This window comes from Myotis daubentonii, chromosome 20 (assembly GCF_963259705.1).
Source record: "Myotis daubentonii chromosome 20, mMyoDau2.1, whole genome shotgun sequence".
Lineage (NCBI taxonomy): Eukaryota > Metazoa > Chordata > Mammalia > Chiroptera > Vespertilionidae > Myotis > Myotis daubentonii.
Genome location: NC_081859.1, coordinates 9,929,304 through 9,941,428, shown reverse-complemented (window position 1 = coordinate 9,941,428; position 12,125 = coordinate 9,929,304). Strand labels below are relative to the sequence as shown.

At 40.3% G+C, this 12,125-nt stretch overlaps 1 protein-coding gene across 1 annotated transcript in view; it reads right to left on the bottom strand.

The window, feature by feature from the left end:
- USH2A (usherin) overlaps positions 1-12,125 on the bottom strand; it is a 390,811-nt gene that overhangs the window by 134,861 nt on the left and 243,825 nt on the right. The window lies entirely within an intron of this gene.

The window sequence follows — 12,125 nt, the reverse complement described above, 5'->3', positions numbered from 1 at the left end:
AGAGAACAATGGGAATTTTGAATTTCATCAGGTACATTAGTTGTTTAACTAGAACACCGAACTGTCACTTTGTCAGACTAATTAGAGGCTCTGAGGTTGGTGGTCAGAATGCCTAGAAGAATTTTTTTTTGGGTTAAGCCTCAAACCACCAATCAAATTTCATTATTTTTCCTTACAGATTTCCTCGATTTAGACACTCCATTTAAGCCTTAGCTCTTGACATTTGAATTCCTCTTAGTATTCCTAAGAGAATTTCTTATTATTCCTATTATTTTGAATACCATCATATTCATCCAAATGAGTTTCTAGGCAGCACAGATTAAATTCCTTTTTCCTTTAGAATCTGATTACTTGAGGCCTTTGTGGAAGAATGTATCTTCAATTGGAAAAATAATTTAAAAAGTACACAACCAAAATATTAGTGGATTAAGTCTACGCCGTTTTCAGTTAAAATATTGTTCATTCACTTCATTTAAAATAACTCTCTGAAGAATTTCACCTTTGTAAAATTAAAAATAGGTATGTGTGGCAAGGTTAATACATTTTAAAATGAGTAAATTCAAGACAGGTCAAAGCCACTCTCTTTAGCGAGAGTGCACTAAGTCTTCCCTCGCAGAATGTGTTTAACAAGAACAATAGTTTTTTTTAAAAAAAGTAGTTAAGAAGATAAACTACTGTATTTGAGAATTGGACTCTTTCTTATGATGCCACTGCACTTACTATTCTGGAATAGAATCAAGAGCCGAGCAATAAAGGGATCTTTGAACAACTGACAAAACTTCAGAGGGGATTGGTTATAAAAGTCACCTTAGCAGTGGGACTGGATCTAATCTTCAAGTTGATTCATTACTCAACTAATAACAAAGAGATGGAGCCCTAAAACGCTCAGATTATATAGGGGGCATTCCTTACCTCAACACGCCATTAATTTCACATTCTCTATTAGAGAGAATAAGACAGTAGTCATTAGCACAATCAAAGATGCTGAATGACTGCTAAGAACTGATTTCAGCTCAGGAGTAGTAGAGTTAGAATCAGAAGTTGAGAATTTTAACAAATGATGCTCATTTTACCAAATAATGAATAACTATGCAATTGAGTTTATGCGAAGAAAATGTGTAATCGGAATATTTGTTTATAGTAATTTGGCCTCACAATGATGATCCAGAGTACAGCACTGGTATCAGAAAGTATGCAAGGTTAATACCAAGGAATTGTGTCAGTTTTAGGTTGATGAACCTGGGGGAATTCAGAAGCAGGAAACAAATGTGTTAATATTAATACCCCTTCTACAATTTATATGCAGCACAAATTAGAACACCTACTTTTGAAAAATAGCATGGTAATTGAAACATAGCTTTGCTTGGGTCATCCCCAATTTCTAAGAATCTTCAATTGATTTCAAAAATGATTATTGGTATATTGCATAGAATCTTCCTTCACCTTAAAAGTTTAATTCAAATGCTCTCTATGCTTAAGGAACCAGTAGCTGTTAAAAAGTGGGGGGATAATTTGTTGCTACCCAATCTTCTCACATCTAGTGGAAGGATATAATTTGGAATGTAGTACACAATTACTATGCATCCAGCAATGCATTTCACTCTTTGCATGCATGTATCAGACTTAATTCTCTGTGTCAACCTTATAAGGCAGTTCCTCTTTCTTGCCCCACCCCCCAAATGAGGCAAAGTCTGATTGTTTAACTTGGTAATTTGTTCAAGGTCACAGAGCTAATAGGAGGAGAAATTAAACCCCTCCTACTAAGCTATATGAAGTCGATCTGATTTTAGAAAAATCACTAGAATTTCACTGGCTTATGTGTGAGCCTGACTGTGTATGTATGTGTAGGAATTACAGATAAACAGAAGACACAGAGAATATGGCACATGCATGCATATCATTTTTATCCTGAATACTATTTTTTCCCCTCAAGCAACTTCTAATCTCATAGTGTGTCAGGAAGAATTTGAAAATAGTATTTTTCCTGAGAAAGGGAGGATTGACAAAAATGGTAGAAGTTAACTTCAGATTATCAAGAAGGTTTCGCTGCTCATAAAGCCTGGCTATGTGAGAAAGATCCAGGTCTAATCCTTTCTGAGAAATTGTCTCAATATATTTAAATCTTACAGGTTTCCGCGTGGCCAGCTTCCACTCACTGGAGTTCTGTGATAAGACTGTGTTTGGCCTTCCCACCATCAGGCACAGTAACAGAAATTCCTCTATGTTCTAGTAAAACCTATTTCATGTCTCTCTCTCTCTGTCTCGCTCTCTTTTTAATCCCAAACTCTAATTTACTTGTTGTTCCCTTAGGTACAAAGTACACAGTTCATAATTCATTTGATATGAAATGTCAGTTTAGATTCTTGCCTGTCTTTGATAAATGAGAAAAAACATGTACATTTCAATTTCCGCGATGCCAGAGCGACCAGGAACAACCCCCTGTGGTGCTTCTCAAAGACGTTTGTGTTAAATTAAACATCAAGCTTCGGAAACGGTGGGAAGGGGTTTCCAGGACAGAGAGTACACATACAGGAGACAGGGAGATGGTGGATGCTGTTGCCTACCAGGCAAGTGAGAGCCCCCAAACAGCAGCTGTGATCCCCAATTAGTGCTCACTTATAATTTAACACACCGCCACCAGCCTGTTGTTTCCTTACACTTTGCTTTAGAGGTAGTTGTTAGAATCCTGGAGGAGAAGAAAAATTCAGATGCGTGGGGGTTGGTTTAAGTTTCGGCCTAAATTGTGATGGTAGAGGTATAAGTTGCGCTCATTACATGTCATGCTTTCCATTCTTTAAACAAATAGTCGAGCCTCTATTGACGTATCGGCCGACCTCAGTGCAGGCCCATTCCATATCCCTCACCCACCCCAGTGAGGATGGGTATGTGATGATGAAATCCCTTTTTCAGATGAGCAAACGGGGCCTGGAGAGGAGGTGCTTTCCTGGGGTCATGCAATCACAAACTACAATGAACGGCAATGCCTCAGGTGGTGGTCAAGTTGGAATTCAGAGAGTCTGACAGATGCTCTGTAGATTTTACACTCTGAATGCATAGGTCTTGTATCGAATGGAAGACAGCTCTCTAGGTCATTGGAGACAAGTTTTGGACACCTGATGGTTCAAGCAAGCAGTACTCTCAAGACTGTGTCCTGACACAACTGCAGTGTCGGGCAACATCTTCAGACCCTCTTGACGAGTGAGACCGAGACATCTTTGTCGCCTTTGCTGAGAGAGGATGTGAGTAGTCAGTGGACGAGGCTTCAAATAAACGTGCGCGCAGTGGCTCAGAAACCGGCTTCCGAAGCCAGTCGCCAGGCTGGAATGTGGTTTCTGCCACTGACTGCTGCATGAACTAACCAGCTAGCGGCACACCAACCTCTTTCCCTCCGCTCCCTCTGTGTAAAGAGCGATAACAACAGCACTTTCCGCACAGAATCTGTGCCGATTAAATGAGTTAGTGTATCCTCAACAGTCCCTGAGCCTTGGCCATGCTAACTGTATAATCGCTGCTTCAAAGAGATGACAGGCAGACTTCATCTGCTTGTCCTGGGCTTGATTGTGTTTTTAACAGATATTGTGTTTTTTACAAACCGAAGGCAAGACCCTCCACCAGGGGAAAATAGGATGACTCACTTTATTGCAACATCCAGTCTATTGCGGTGGTCTGGAGCCCGACCCGCAATAAAACGTGGGGCGCCTGTACTGTTATCAAAGAAAAATTTGCATGATCTTAATTGTTCTCCAGGCAATGGAACACTGTCAGCCCACTTAAGAGAGAAAAATCTTAAGTATAAGGTCAAATAGCCAGCAAACCGTGGGATCCAGAATAGAGATACAACTCACTTGAAGAGACACATTTCAAATCAAGTGCAGCCACAAGACGCTCATTACAGAAACTCCCAGAGGAAGGAGACTCGGGTCTTAGTTGCGTGGAGTCCCTCATGACAGATGCTCCAGGAATCGAAGGGCAGAGGAAATTTAGCGACAGTGTCTGCACAGCAGGCTGGCCAGTGTTCCTCGGCGCACAAAACATCAGGCCTGTTGCTTTCTGGTGCCACAGGTAGGACCCACCACATGCAACTGGTGAGCCAGGGTGTCACCCCCTGCCCATCCAGGGAGACTGTGAGGACCTGCTGGCTTCTCTTACGTTGGAAAGGACTCTGTCCCTGGATTGGGAACTTCTAGATTCAAAGACAAGTGGCGTGCGGGATCCAGTCTCACCTGCTTTCCCTCAGTAATCCCTCCTCTCAACTCTAAGTGGGGCACAGAGTCATAGATAGGATCAACGATCATTTTTCTCTGAAGGTATTTAGCCCAGCCGGGTGTGGCTCAGTGGTTGAGTGTCACTGGTTTGATTCCTGGTCAGGGCATATGCTTGGGTTGTGAACTCGATCCCCAGCATAGGGCGTGCAGGAGGCAGCTGATCAATGATTCTCTCTCATCATTGGAGTTTCTCTCTATCTCTCCCTCTCCTTTCCTCTCTGAAATCAATTTAAAAATAAATCAAGATGACCTAGTTGAATGCTTTGCAAACTTGGGTACACCTAATAAATTACAGGTCACTCGGCCCCGCCCTCTGGTTCACACAGTTGAACAATCTACAGTTCTTCATTAAGTTTTCTAGGTCTTTAGAACCTGTAGACTCTGGGTGATCTATACCTCTTTAGAGAGGTATAAGAATTTCCTCCAAGTTCCTAATGAAAAGAGTTTAAAAATAGGGACTTTAAGTACCCAAGATGTATTAAGAATTTATCTCACTTTCATAAAACTTTATCCAGACAGGAAAATGCTCACAGAAATTTCTGCAAGTCTGGCATCGAGTCTGTCTACGATAACAAAGGACAAAGAAAAGAATAAGATTTTATTTTTAAAAAATAAAGCAAAAATTTCTTTAGGGCACTGGAAGAATTCAAATAAAACTTCAAGTTGCTTTCAAACTGCAGAGCCAGTCAGACAGACATGCTTTTTTTTTTTTTTAAACCTTAAAGTTATAGATAAACCTTTATTCTAAGATAAAAAAAGAGAAAGGGGGACTGTTCTTATTCTCTTTAAAAATAGGATTTTTAAAATATCAATGGAATGTAAAGGAATAATACTCTGCAGCCCTCTCCCCTGATAAAGTTGAAATAATGTGATTTTGAAAAAAAAATATTGGGGAGGTCTCCCTCTCCTGCCCCAGGCTACACTAGAGATGGTGGTTAACTATGTGTGTGTGTGGTGGGGGGGGTGGAAGAGGGGGTTCTATTTCTATAGAAACCACAGGAGAGGATGCAAATGTGGGAAGCGAAGAGCCCTTTGCTGGAGGCTTGTTGCATTCCTGGTAAGCACACTTCAAAGTCCCCTCCATCTTCTCAGAAGTCACTTCCTCTCTAAAGTGTTGTTTTTATAAGTGGGAATTTCATTGTCAAGACAGTGAAGAAATTATAAAATAGAAATTTATCTGTCTTTGGCTTACACGTCGTATAATTTTTACACACACACACACAGCAGGGTAAATTATCAATTCTAAAAAAGTAAAGGCAAGATTTTTCAAAAAAGGCTCTAAGCGCATGTTTAAGACAGTTATACACACTTTGGTTCTATTCTTATAACATACTTGGGGAGAAAAGCACAGGCTATGCTAAATGGCCTGGTGTGTGTTTTCAAAAGTGCACTCGGTTATTAAGGATTTAAAAGGGTTTATTCATGGAATTCATCTACCTTCCTACTTCAAGCAGGTTGATTATTCCAGGGGGAAAATAACACATTTGGGAGACATTCACAGAAGTAAAACATTATGCACAACTACCCTACAGATGCATAGGAACTGCATGCAATATAAATTGTGGAGCATTTAATACACCGAAGGCGAAGGCAAACCATCTGTTTATGTGCTGGGACGTTTCAAGGAATCCTATTCCTCACAGTCCTGTGTCTTAATCGTGGCTTTTACATTACACAAGGCAGCTAAGCTCACCTTCCCTTCTACGTTCTGAGTACGGGACACCATCTCAGCCTATGGTGTGCTTATTTCAATCTCTAACCTACAGCTTGTTTTTTGTCATTTCCATTCCTTTGCATTATTTTCATTTTTGAGATACCCCGCGGCCACCTGTGCATGGTGATGCAACTTATATCTTACAAATAAATCAAAGTGGCTTCCCAGCAGCTGACAAGCAGAAAACACGGTGGCGGGATCTCTACTTCTCTGGTTTCGAGAACTCTTAATTTCATAAAAAATAGCATCTTGACATTTAAAAGGCATAGAAATAATGCATAGCTCTCAGTGACTGAGGAAAGGATGCGATAAAATGGAGTTTGCATTTGTAATTCTCATGTTGTTGTGTTTTGTTTTGTTTTGTCTTTAGGTCTGTCTATCCCTGCTTTTTGAACTTCTGATTGCTCCTAACTCTCTTCGGGATCCTGCTGTAAAATGGTGCTCTCCCTATGGTTGGTCCATGAGCTACCACAGTTCCCTCCTCTTAAGTCTGAGAATGGGCTTATGCTCCGTACATGGGCCCGACTGAGTAGATCATTGGTCACTAGGGACTGAACTTGATCTCAAGTTCCTTTCCCCTCCCAGAGGTCACAGAGGCGAGATTAAATTTCTATCCTTCCCATCATCTGGTTGGTTCCACTGAGACCAGGTCCTCCTGGTTAACCTAAAAGCCAGGGTAGCTCTCATCACTTAGAAAATCCAAGGAGCTCTGTGTCAGAAACAGGGATGAGGATCACAGATGGATTTATTATAAATCACAATGTCACAAGACGTCAAAAAAGAGCCTTAGAACAAAATAGAACAAAGAAAATAGTAAGCTCTAAATGTTGATCAAGACAGCTCAGCACATCACATGCACTCTTCTATTAATCCTGGATCACTAGGAATTTCATCAAACCAATTTTATGGAGGAACAAACTGAGGTTCACATATATTTGTGCATTTGCCATAACCACTCAGCCAGTGAGGGAAAGCAGTGGGACCAAACTAGGGTTGTCGAATCCCCAAGTCTACACGTTTACAATGTGCCTAAGTATTAATTCCAAATGGATTTCACTCTTCTTAAATTCTTGCCGAATCACCAGACTGCTTTCCATAGTGGTTGTACCAGTCCACCATACAACCCAGCAACCCTTCTCCTGGGTACAGACCCAAAAAACTTGAAATCATGTATTTGCAAAGATATATGCACCCCTACATTCATTGCAGAATTATTCTCGATGGCCAAGACATGGAAACAACCAAAGCGCCCCTCGATAGAGTACTGGGTAAAGAAGATGTGGTGCATATACAGAATGGAATACTCCTCAGCCATTGGAAAGGATGAAATGGCGCCATTGGCAACAACATGGATGGGCTTTAAGAACATTATGTGAAGTGAAATTAAGTCGGACAGAAAAAGTTAAGAAACATATGATTTCACTCATATGTGGGATATAAAACTGAAACTCATGAACACAGCAGCAGAGTGGTGGTTGCCAGCGGGAAGGGGGTGAGGGAGAAGGGTGTCCTAATATAAAGCATCAGGAGAAGTTCTGACTTTGGGTGGTGGGCACACCGTGCAACATACAGATCTTGTAACATAGAAACCCACACCTGAAACCTATATGTTCATGTTGACCAATGTCACCCCAATCCATTTAACAAATAAAATAAAAACAACAACAACAAATGAACTTTACTACTTTCCATGGGTGTTTTAGATGGCAAGGGAGGTCAAGGAAAGACGAACTAAAGCAAATTTAAGACAAACCACTCACAACCTTTTTCCTCCCCCGTTTTGTAGTTTCTATTAACACGTGCTTGTCAAAGAAACATTCCCGAAGCTTAGTATTTTCATGAAGTTTATAGATTTTAATAATTCTCCTCCATTTGAGTCTATAAGGGCAAGATTATTTACTGTCACAGAAAACTGGATGAAGTTCACCAACTAAGGTGGCTCTGAGTTGCTGTCCGTTACTACAGAGCAGGTGGGAAAAAGACACAGAGGATACAAGTGTTCCTCTTGGAAAAACAGAAAACTTTCATAAAAAATCTGTTTCCCACTCATCAGTATGGAATTTGTCACTAATCATTTTAAACTATGCCCTTTTATGCTTCTTCTGTCTCTCTTAGCTCTCTGAGTAGTTCTTTGATGTAACAAAGACAGTTTCAGACAACATTTCAGTTCATCTGGAAAAAAAAAAGGTTTAAGTCTGGAGGCAACACGCAGTGTATTTAAAATTTATACACTCGATAATGCCTTTGCTCTGAACTTGAAGATCCTGCAAAACTTGGAAGGCTCCTTGCCTTCCTCCCCTAAGCTTATTTGCTCTACCTTTGCTTATCATCATGCAACGGGGGCTTTAACTGGTGGCTCCATCGTTTAACTACATGCGGAGTCATGGCTGACGCTTTCTGATCAATCCCCAATCCATACAGGTTTGACTGATAAAAGAGCCAATTAGATTTAAGCAAATTAAGGGACATCACCAATGTCAACCACTTATTAAACCGAATGCTGAATTCCATGCATGCAAAACACTAATGCACCGAGAGCCCCCATTAAGAGTTGAAATCCTAACCCCATTAGTAACTTCGGACCCTGACGGGGTAAAGGTCACAGGAAAGTTTCATATTTATGGATTAACATTTGGATTCCGTTTTTATTTTTTTAAAATTCTTTTCCTAGAACTCTTGAACCCGCGCCATAATGCTATTCAAGAGCTCAGTTTCAGTGTATTCTTCATTTTTAAGAGGATCTTAGTGCTAACTAGGAACATTATATTATTACAAACAACCTAAAATATATAGTTATTGTAGAAATACCAAAACCTGAATACACAGACATGGGGAAAGAAAACATCTCCTCCAGCATCCCAAAACATATTTCAAATGAATTTTTAAAAACAAACAATGTGTGCTATTTGTGATGTGCCAATATATGTGTGCTGAGCTACTAGTTTCATGATTTCACTTGCTTTCACTCCCATCTTCAAAATAGCCCATGATTATCAGACTGTTTAATCATGTTTCTTTCTCTCTCTCTCTCTCTCTCTCTCTCTCTCTCTCTCTCTCTCTCTCTCTCTCTCTGAAAGGGGGGAGGGGTCCAAAGTAAAACAGGAAGATCTGATAGAATCAAATAGGCTGTGACATTAGATATTGTTGAACTTTAGTTTTTTTTAAAGCCTGGCTTTATTGGGGTATTACTGGTATATGAGAAATAGTACATTAATTATATTCTCATTAGAAAAATACAGAAAGCTATTATCAAATATGTTTCATAACCAACAACTGGCTGATGATATACAAGCATAAAATGTTTCCTACCATGTCCCTTTCTCTCTCCTTTTCTAAGTTTCTATACAAAGCAAGGTCTGTTCATCCTGTTCCACCCTATGCTAGTGTTAAGAGAAGTAACCACTATAGGGAAGGCTTCCTAGCGTGAGGAGCTGATGCAATTTGAGAGTATTCTTACCTTCCATACGCCTGCCCTCCTGACAGCCTGGTCCCCTAGCATCTGATGGCTAAGCCTTCCTACACTGGATGACAGTGTGCTAAGCTGGCCATGTTTTACACAGCTTGATAAATATAACATGTGATTCGACCGCAGGACACAGACTGGCCCCATCCCTGGCTCGCTTAGTGAAAGATGACTTTCGGATGGACCCATTTCTAAGTTGACACCTAAACAAGTGAGTAGGATCTGGCCAGATCCAGGGAGCAAAGGAGGTTTTCCAGGCTATGTTTGATAGCAACCCTTTGATAAAGAAAAAAAAATCAGCATTTTTGTTTTACCCAAACCTTCTATTATGTTTTAAACTACACGGAGAAGACAGCATGGCTAAGAGTATAATCATTACAAATCATGCATAATCCAACATAGCAAGACGGTAGGAACTCAACATCACCATAAAAGAGATCTAATACTGAAACCAAGTAAATGGCAATAATGATAACAACCCGAATGTAATGAAAAGTAAATAGCATATAGAGCCTTCTCTGCCCATAAGTTGGTTCGCTTCTGTACATTTCGGTTCATTTATTATTCATTTCGGTTTGAAGCACAGTTCACTGGACAAAGGCATGGAAGATTTCTTTAATAACTCTCAGTACTAATCTAATTCTACTTAAACACACATATTCTCGTGAATGCCACATGCTTTTCAGCATGATTTTATGTGTAAATCAGGATAATATGTTTTCAGGTCATTAAGTAAAAGGAAGCATGAACTAAAACCTATTTAATCAATGAGGTATCACCTTTAAACTGCCACAAGGTCATAAAAAAGATAATTTCAAAGCTATAAGTTCCCTAATTGTAATCAACAACAATCTAATAATGGGGAAAGAAAAGTACAGGCCTAATGGCTGCCATAAACTTGAGGGAATCCCTGTCTGTCTTTGAAGATATTTCGCATCCTCTTCTGCTGAAGGGCCATCTTTCAAATTCTGGATTTCTGAGACAAAGTGAATGACCGCATCGTGCCCAGGGAGTGTGGACCTATCGTACATGGACCTACAGTGATAATGATGGAGGCAGGCATTCACAGAACAGGGGCGAAGCCAAGCCGGGAAGTTCAGTTCTATTCCACCATAAACAATATTTTAGTTTTGTCCTGACCACAGAATATTAGCCCTTTTACTTAACCCAGACAGATATATTCACACCATGTGCACTGAGTCAGCAATAGAAGCTTGCTATGTCTAACTGAATTCTGTGTGTATTTATGAGCGCGCGCGCGCGCGTGTGTGTGTGTGTGTGTGTGTGTGTGTATACAGGGTACACACACTTTTAACTCATTATTAATTCCAACGAGTTAAATATGAAATGAAAGGAACAACAATTGAGCTATCATCTTTTAAAGTCGCAATGCATTTTTGGGATACCCTATATATATACATATACATGCACATAAATATTACAGGATAGATCAACCAAAGGACTTATATGCAAGCATATAGGCCTAACCAATGGACACAGACAACAGGGGGGGTGAGGGCATGAGTGGGGGGGTGGTGGGGGGTAATGTGGGGATAAGGACACATATGTAATAACTTAATCGATAAAGAAATTAAAAAATATTATTGAATATTAGACCACACATTCTCAAACACATAAACAATTGATATAATTAGCCCTATTTTGTGTATGCAATGTAAACTGATGTAAATTACAAACTAAGTCTGTGTAAATGCCATAAAATGAAGATATGACATTAAATATTCCATATATCCTGTTAAGAGGATATTACTACATAACTTAAAAATCTCTCTTAAAGCACTAACTACTCTTTAATTCCTCACTGTGAATAGAAGATATCACACACTGAAGTATAGAGTCATCACAGTTTTCTATCCTTCCCAGCACGTTGCGTTAGAGTTCAAAGAGGAAGCTATAAATACCCCAGGTTTCTTTCTTTGGTCTCACTTCTTCAAGAAGCACCTATCGAACTCCAATTCCCATTTTTATTATGGGTTCATGAAACATGAGGCTGCCTGAGTCAATCAGCCCCCAAAGTCTCTTTCAAGCATTCTTTTCTTAAACAACGCGGCTTCTGCCATTTAGAGTTCCACGTACTTCAGGAAACCTTCCTTCATCCATTCCATCATGTCATAAAAGGTTGATAGCAGTGCGCTGTTCTCATGACGCGGCGGGTAACGCATCTTTCCTACGGGGCTTCCACAGAATGGTAGGAATCCCTTATTTTCCTCTGGCGAGGAGGCCTTTCTGGCTTTCATACTCATTGTGAGGGATGGTCCCAGCCCGACAGATTCCCATTAACAAGACAATGACATTGCCCCTCAGTCCAGAACACAGTGGTTCCCAGAGCTGGGCTATGAGACAGACAGGGGTGTCTTGAGGCCCTTGTCCTTTGATGTTTTCAGAAACATACATTCCTGAACACACAGCTCAGAACTGTGCTCTTTCTATTCTGAGACACACTTTCTATTCAAAGGCTATACCTGTCAATTGTAAGAACGATTTTTCTTCCGAGTATAGAGCCCCCAAAACAATTAAAATAGCCCGGCCAAGGTGGCTTAGTAGTTCAGCTGATATCAACCTATGAACCAGAAGGTCACGGTTCAATTCCAGGTCAAGGCACATACCCTTGTTGTGGGCTCAATGCCCAGTGGCAGCAGGAGGGTTGTGTGCAGGAGGCAGC